This window comes from Suncus etruscus, chromosome 11 (genome assembly GCF_024139225.1).
Source record: "Suncus etruscus isolate mSunEtr1 chromosome 11, mSunEtr1.pri.cur, whole genome shotgun sequence".
NCBI classification, from domain to species: domain Eukaryota; kingdom Metazoa; phylum Chordata; class Mammalia; order Eulipotyphla; family Soricidae; genus Suncus; species Suncus etruscus.
The window spans coordinates 41,981,445-41,989,909 of record NC_064858.1 but is presented as its reverse complement, the minus strand read 5'-3'; the positions used below and the strand labels follow the sequence as shown (position 1 = coordinate 41,989,909).

The following is an 8,465-nucleotide window of genomic DNA, read 5'->3' as shown; positions in this document are numbered from 1 at the left end:
ATATTAAAGATAGATTAAGGAAAAAAGAATGTAAAGTCTCATTATATTGATTGCATGATAAAATAATTTTGAATATATTAGCTTAATAAATTATATTAATAGAATAAAACTCACATTTATTTTATGATGACCTCCAAAATTTAAATTTACACTTGTGGCTCATTTTATTTCTATTAAACTGTGCTATTCTAGATGCTTCTAAATTCATCATTTAACTTTCATATTAGATGAAAAATTCCTAAAGATTAGAAACTAAGCTTTATTTAAAATATTTTTGTTAGAGTAACATGCATATACAATGGTGCTTAATAAATATTATAGAATAAATAATAGTTGCTTATCTTAATTACTCATTTATCTGATAAATGAGAAATTTCTTAATCTGAACCCAACTATGTATTTCAAATATATTTACTTTTCTTTCTTTAAAAAAATTTTTTTTATGTTTTTGGTTTTTGGGCCACACCCAGTGACACTCAAGGGTTACTCCTGGTTATGTGCTCAGAAATCACTCTTGGCTTGGGGGACCAAATGGGATGCTGGGAATTGAACCCAGGGTGAGCTGTGTGCAAGGCAAATACCCTACTGCTGTGCTATCGCTCCTGCCCCTCAAATGTATTTTGTATAGTTTGTTGGACAATATCTCTGAAGGTATCTTGCATTTAAAAAGTATTCAATACACTTCCTTCCTCAGCTATCCTGTAGAAATCTCAGGACACAAAAGGACTCTAATAGAAGGCATTTTGAATGAGACATATGAAAAATCGTTAATTTTGGTGCAATTTAAAGTTATAGAGAAGCTATTTTAGAGAATTTTAGAGAATAATTGAGGCAATCTCTCTATTAAAGTCATTGCTGATTTAATCCAATCTAAACTTAATTAAAATTTCTAAATTTCCTACTGTCAATGAAAGTCCTTATTTTCCCTTTGGCTTAAATAAAATTATTTCAATCTTGACTACTTGTCTTCAATAAAAAGAACTTTGGTAACTCAGTTTTTACAGAAATTAATGTAAGAACTATGCAGAGTAACAATAATGAACATAATTTAACAATAACATTATTCTGTGACTTTAGTCTGAAAATCAAGATTGAGTAGGAACTAGGACCTATATCCTTCAGCAAAGTGGTCAGAGTCCTTTTTTCTTATATACTGCTGGGCCACAGGAGAGAAATACTGAAGAAACTCTGTACATGTTCAGGAAGGCAATGTCTCTTTCCTTCTTCAGGCAAAATTCCTGTGGAAGGAAGTGTAATTGATTGTGGGCAAGAAGCCATGGTGTCTGTTGTGTCTGAATTTGTTGCATCAGGCTAGGCCATTCCATGAGTGCCCAATGTGTGTGAGTGTACATGTGTGTGTTTTCTAAGGTTTCTCATTTTTCAGGAAAAGTAACTGGGAAGAATACAATGGAAACATCATCCTACTAAGAGAGATAAAAGGATGGATGTAACCCTGTAGTATTCATAATAGACTCTCCCTATATTACAAAGATCTATAAAAACATTTTTAGCCTGAGAGCTACAATTCTAATTCGGCACACCCAATATAAAGACACCTAGTAAATGACTTCAGATACCACTGAATCCAAATGTTTATGTTACTCTATAATGCTGTCTTTTTAAGTATTGACTTCATTCTTAGGGTAGCCTCTTTATTCTTGAAGTGACATCAATCAGCTTTAAATTTGTATTTTCACAATTGAGTGAACTTCCTTGATCATGCCAGCAACATTTCTAGTATTAGCTTTTATTCAGCCGACTTATATGTGTACTGTTATTTTGTTGGTTTAGCCAAATTCATTGATTGCTTTTCATGTTCCAGCAGGATACAAAGTCACTAAAAATATAGCATTATGAAAAATAATTCTCCATTCATTCCAGAATTTAAATATATACATATATTATGGACATGAGTAAACAATAAGAATCAGATAATAAGAGGTATGCATAAAATTAAAGCAGAAAGAAGTATTTAAGGATATAGGTTTTCAGCTTTATATTGGGTGAGGAGTATAGGTCAGTAAGGTGAAAATATTATCTGTCTTATTTGCCAATACTTTATTTTTCCCCTGACAGGGTAACTTTTCATGCAAACTAAGAGACGGGGTGGTAGTGGTGTGTTACTAAGAGGGGGAAGAGGAGAGAAGGAGGAAGGTAGAAAGAGATTCCAAGGGAAAACTGGGACCTGTTATTTCTAGTTTCAGAATAATAAATGAATTCCAGTTGGGAAAAATCATAGTTACAGACTATGGGCAATTTTTGCTGTAGAATATGGGGATATTTCTTATTTTAAACTCAGAAAGTTTAGCTTTTTTTTGAGGAGTCATCAACTATGAAAATAAATCAAGATAACAGTACTTAGGATAAATATTTTGTAGAATTTCAATGTTAATATATCAAGTATTGGGAAGTAAAACTGAAAACAAGAAATTTCGCTTTGCCTTTTTAGTTATGCCTAACAGTGCTCAGGCTCTACGTTCAGGCAGAATTGAACATCACTGAACATTTTTGGCTGGTTAATTATTTATTCTGTTTTCTCCAATGTTATGTGCATTGCAGAATATTTTGTATCTTGAGTTCCTTCCCAGTAAATGCCTTTGGTGCCCTTTCTCTTTGTGCTACCCCAGAATGTGTTCCAGTCATTTCAAAATGTCCCTAAATGTACACCATCTTTCACCCAAAGAAGCATTATAGTTCTAGTGGTCTCTACTGTGATCACCTAGGCCCCCTTTGGATTTACTTAATAATTTAGTATAGAAAGAAAGGAAGTAAGAAAAGAAAACCAGGGATGAATCTAGCTATCAACTATTTTTGTGAGGAGCAAGTTGGGATAGGCTGTTCCTGTGGCCTTGAAACATTGAAGTCACTGGGAGACACAGGGTGCTACCTAAATAAAAATTGATGTATTTCCCCAGGCATGAAATGAAAGGATCTAAAAGCAGACTTCATCTCTTCGATAGTTTACTTCTAATTAGACCCCTTCCTGGTGTTTTCAAAGCTGCTAAATGAAGACACTGCTGGCTCAATGCAGCACAGATCGGGAGTAGAAGAAAGGAAGGAGGTACCTTATCCTCACTGTAGTAAAGTGGAATCCCATTGCTCTCAAGGCTAATGCAAACCATCTGTCAGTCGGCCCCAGCTTGTGATAGAACAGGCGGAATTCTTGGACACTGAGTTATTCTTAGAAGCATGTGCACAGCCCCCTGGCAGGGCTCACTGTGAACTGGCTGTTGCCAGCCCCTTGTCAGGATCCTGTGCCAACAGACCCAAGAGTGATTATTTTTGCTTATGAAACATAACTTTGGGATTTTAATTTCAAATTATCCACAGAACTGGGATCTGGCTTTAGAGAAGGGAAGGGTGCTAAGGGCAAAGAGAAAAATAAAGAAAGGGGAAAGGGAGACAGGAGACAAATATTTATTATACATATTTTGTCCAGTGTTGGGGTTCTCACTCCATTCAGACTTCCATTTGAACTGGTGCTATATATATGGAGCTAACCCTTAAGAGTTAACCCTTCTATATGTACTGCATTCTATTTGTTGCATTATTTTTGTGTGCCAGGATCTTTACATTAAAAATCACATTTAATCTGCACAGGATCATGGAGAGGCAGTTATCATGGCTGCTATTTGACAAGGGGTTGAGTGATGGAGAAAGAATCTGCTCCAGGCTCCACAGCTATCAAGAGGCAAAGCTAGGAGCTGAACTCAGCAAATGACTCCTATCTTTTACCACTGTGTTCAGCACCAATCTGATGCCAAGACAAAACTTGACATTGGGAGTATAAAGCCAAAGGCCCTGAGTCTTGTTCTCAAGTCTCTCTGTTGCATTGCCTATGGTGGAGATAGGCCAAGGCCAAGGAATGATAATGTGATTTTTATAAAGATGAAAATGAGGGTTACTAATGATCTCAGCAGATGTGCTGGTAACAACTTTGAGGAGAGTGAATGGGATAGTTAAATGGTATATGGGTGCCTACATGGGGATAGGACCTTCAAGAAGACCAGATTGTGTATGCGATGTAATGAGGCTGTTATATGAGGTGCTTGTTGGAGTGGACTAAAGAACATAAGAAGAGATTATGGGAAAGAAGGACAGGGTTTGAGCTGGAAAAATCTAGGACTGACCTTGGTTTTGTCCTGCCAAACCCAATACCATCTGTTAAACTCTGCATCAAAACCACTGAAAAGGGGGCCAGAGAGATGACATGGAAGTAAGGTGTTTGCCTTGCATGCAGAAGGACAGTGGCTCGAATCCTGGCATCCCATATGGTCCCCCGAGCCTACCAGGAGCGATTTCTGAGCATACAACCAGAAGTAACCCCTGAGCACTGCCAGGTGTGGCCCAAAAACCAAAAACCAAAACCACAACAAAACAAAAAAACACTGAAAGGAAAAAAACACAACTAAATGGAAATAGATATGCATATTTTGTATTTTGGGGAAAAAATGATAAAAAAGAAATGGTATGGTGAATTACGAAAGGATCTCCACAGTGATCCAAATGAAAGATGATCACAAATTGATAAAAGAACCTGAGAATTAGATTTCTAAGTATCAAGAAGAGTGGATCTCTCACCTTAACAAATCTAGGAAGATTGTGGAAGCTCTTTATATCCTCTATAAAGCATACTGATGAATGCAAGTGCAAGCACACGAGCACATTATGGGAAGGACTATAAGTATGGGTAGTGCTTCATGTCTGTTTCCATCCATGAAACTGTTCTTCAAGATCACTGTGTTTGATTCCAAGTCTATTTATGTCAGTCTTAGTTGTTTGTTGCTTCATGATATATGAACACCATTATGAAGCCGGTGGACAGAGAGACAGAAATAAGAAGAGGGAGAGGAAAAAAGAGGGAGAGAAATATTTCTAGAAAAGCTGACTTGAAAAGTTTGAGAAGACTCAGGAGAATTGCTAAAAAAAATTGCTGTGGAATTGGTTGTAGTTGAAACAATGAAAGGATTGAGAAAATAATAAAATTTTAGCAAGAGTCTGCTCTCATACTGCTTTATAAGAGTCTTTAAGACTTCTCTTGACTTCAAAGAAACTGATGCTGAAATTGTAGATGATGCATTATGGGTGTGGTTTATATAAGAAAGATGACAAGCAGCTTCAGTCAGCAGACCCATTCTCAAAGAAAAGTCTTGGCTCCACATCAAAAGAGTGGTGAATAAATGTGCATTTATATGCTTTAAGTAAAATTAAACAGGTTTGAAGCATTATGTATCTTTTTTTCTTTGCTTTAAGAAAAATTTTTATTGAAGTGTAGCCTAGATACAAAAAAAGTGCACATATCTAAGAGTATAAAAGGGCATATTTTTTTAGTATTAACAGCCACTATAACCAGCATCCATATCAGGAATATAACATTAGAGGACTGCCAATTTTTTTCTTAAAACTTTCTTATCATTACAATGCTCACCTCAAAAGTAGCCATTTACAAAGAAAACTATAAAACCCTGCTGCAAGAAATAAGAGAGGACATGCAGAAATGGAAACACATATCCTGCTCATGGATTGGCAGGATTAATATCATTAAAATGGCAATACTCCCCAAAGCATTGAACAGATTTAATGCAATCCCTCTAAAGATACCCATGACATTCTTCAAAGAAGTGGATCAAACACTGTTGAAATTTATTTGGAACAATAAACACCTGTGAATAGTTAGAGCAATAAGTAATCAATGCCAATATAAATAAAGACATTAGTAAAAATAAGTAGCATTATTCTTATTTATATTGGCATTGATTACTTATTGCTTATTATATTAATAAAATCCTTTTTTGTTTTAACTTTTTTATCTTGTGCACATTTGTAAAATTTATTCTTGTTTGGTGGAGCAATACCTTGGTTAATCTCATTGGTGTATCAGGTTACATAAGTTATGCAGTGGCACATCGTAAATAATCAGTAAATGGAAGCAAAAAAGAGATGTAACTGACCTCTAGAAAATAATATAACATTGGACAGTTGTCCACTATCTGAATTTAAATGGCATTTTCAAATTGAAAAGTACCTCAATTTATCGATTCATTTTCTATTGAAGTGTATTTCTGTTGCTTTCAGCTTCTGCCTATAATGGATGGTGCTGCTATAAATATTTTTGTACAGGTCTTGGAAAGACATTTGCTTGTTTTTCTTTTGGGTATCTAATAGGAAAATTGCTGAGTCCTAAATTGTATTTGCGTTTGGATTTTGTAGCTATTGCCAAACTGTCTTCCAAAGTGGTTTTGTCACTTTATATTTCCACCCACTGAGTAAAAAATGTCCTAGTGGCTCTTTCACTTTTGCCAACATTTGGTAATATCTATGTTGTTTTTACTTTTAGTCATTCTTATGAGAATGAGTTCTATATCATTGTTTTTTTATTATAGTGCACCTGAAAATTATTATGAAATTATTTTAGATTTATAGGAAAGTTACCAAAAAAGAGTTTCTAAATAAACTACATTGTTAAATCTTAAATTATCATGAAACTGATGTTGGAACATTACTATTTTTTTTGTCCCCCAATTCACAATACAGACCAGGCAAAGGGCCTGTGTTGAAGTGTACATGGGGTGCATTTACTGTACCTCCTTTTTCTATAGAGTCAGTGTAAAGAACACAGCCTGTGGTAAGAATTGTATTTAAACTGTATTACAACAAATAGTTATTAAAACAGCATGGTATTGGAATAAAGACAGACCCTCAGATCAGTGGAACAGACTTGAGTACTCAGAGAATGTTCCCCAGATATACCGTCACCTAATATTTGATAAAGGTGCAAGAAATCCTAAATGAAACAGGGAAGGCCTCTTCAATAAGTGGTGTTGGCACAACTGGCTAGCCACTTGTAAAAAAGTGAATTTAGACCTCCAGTTAACATCATGTACAAAGGTAAAATTCAAATGGATTAAAGACCTAGATATCAGACCTGAAACCATAAAGTATTAGAACAACATGTAGGTCAAACACTCCGTGACATTGGGACTAAATGTATCTTTAAGGAGGAAACCATACTCTCCAAACAAGTGAAAGCAGACATAAATAAATTGGACTATATTAAGCTGACAAGTTTCTGCACCTCAAAGGAAATAGTGCCCTGGAACATTACTATTGAATAAACTCACAACTTTATTTGGAATTGACCCTTTATTTATTTATTTGTTTGTTTATTTATTTTACTGTGGTCCTTTTTCTGTTCTAGGAACCATTTTGAAAAACTACATAGCACTTCGTTGCCTATCTCCTACCTCTTGTCTGTGACAAATTTCCATCTTTCCTTTGACCCTGATAGTTTTAAGAAATGCTGGCATGATTTCTTGTACATGTACCCCAAATCTAGATCTCTCTGATGTCATTAATAGAATGGTGTTAGAGGTGCATGGGGAGGAGGGCAGGCAGACATCTGGCTTCCGGTTTCCTCTTTGATTCTAGAGACCAGCTCTTGCCAGGTATGGGGTTGGGGGAGGCCCCATACCAGAGCCTTTCTCCCTAGCCTGGGGAGTGCTGGGAGGCTTGGCAGGCCCCCAGCCGTCCTTGTCTTTTTCCCCTGACTCCAGGCCTTCCCTGGGTGCCAGCTTAGATGGCCAGAAGTGGGTTCAGGTGGACTCTTAGTGGTCCTCAGGTTCCCCCCCCCCATCCATACTCCAGGGGGGAGGTGCATGGGGAGGAGGGCGGGCAGATATTTGGCTTCCAATTTCGTCCTTGATTCTGGAGACCAGCTCTTGCCAGGTATAGGGTTTTTCTCCCCTGGACTTCAGTCTTTCCCTGGGCGATGGTCTAGGTGGACTCTATAGGGGTCAACAGGCTTTCCCCCTATCTCTCCCTACACTAATGGGAATGCACTCTGGGAGGAGGGCAGGCTGTTCTAGCACTGGTTTATATTGGGACAGTCAGTGGAAATTTTTTCTCTTTGTTTTCATATTGATAGTATTGTGTGCATATATTCTATATATCCATAATATCCATCTTGTACTGGGACCTTGATACTGCCCTACAAAGCTCATTTCTAATAATTTACTACCTCAGTCCCAACCCTTACTTCCCCCCATCCTCCCATGTATGTGCAGCTAATGACATGAAGCTCACCACATAGAATAAGTGCAGTTAGAGAAATAACTACACTGAAAACTATCATCAATGTGAATGAATGAGGGAAAAAGAAAGCCTGTCTTGAGTACAGGTGTGGGTGGGGTGGGGAGTAGGTAGATCTGGGAAATTGGTGGGAATCCTGCACTGGTGAAGGGGGGTGTTCTTTACATGATTGTAATCATACAACTACAATTATATTTGTAATCACGGTGTTTAATAAAGATAATTAAAAAAAAACAAAAAAATAGAATGGTGTTAAAGCTTTATTCAAAATATAAGAGATGAAGTGTTCTCATTATACAGATAAAGAACTTTGTCATTATATAGGTAGGAATATAAAATATATATCAATGCAAACATTATTTATAAAATATAAATAC

The 8,465-nt window shown here is 36.4% G+C and overlaps 1 non-coding gene across 1 annotated transcript; it reads right to left on the bottom strand.

The window, feature by feature from the left end:
- Positions 1 to 6,509: 6,509 nt before the first annotated feature.
- On the bottom strand, positions 6,510 to 6,635 carry LOC126023227 (small nucleolar RNA SNORA51). The gene has a single exon (XR_007500429.1). It is a non-coding gene; the product is annotated as a small nucleolar RNA SNORA51 (small nucleolar RNA).
- Positions 6,636 to 8,465: the final 1,830 nt, after the last annotated feature.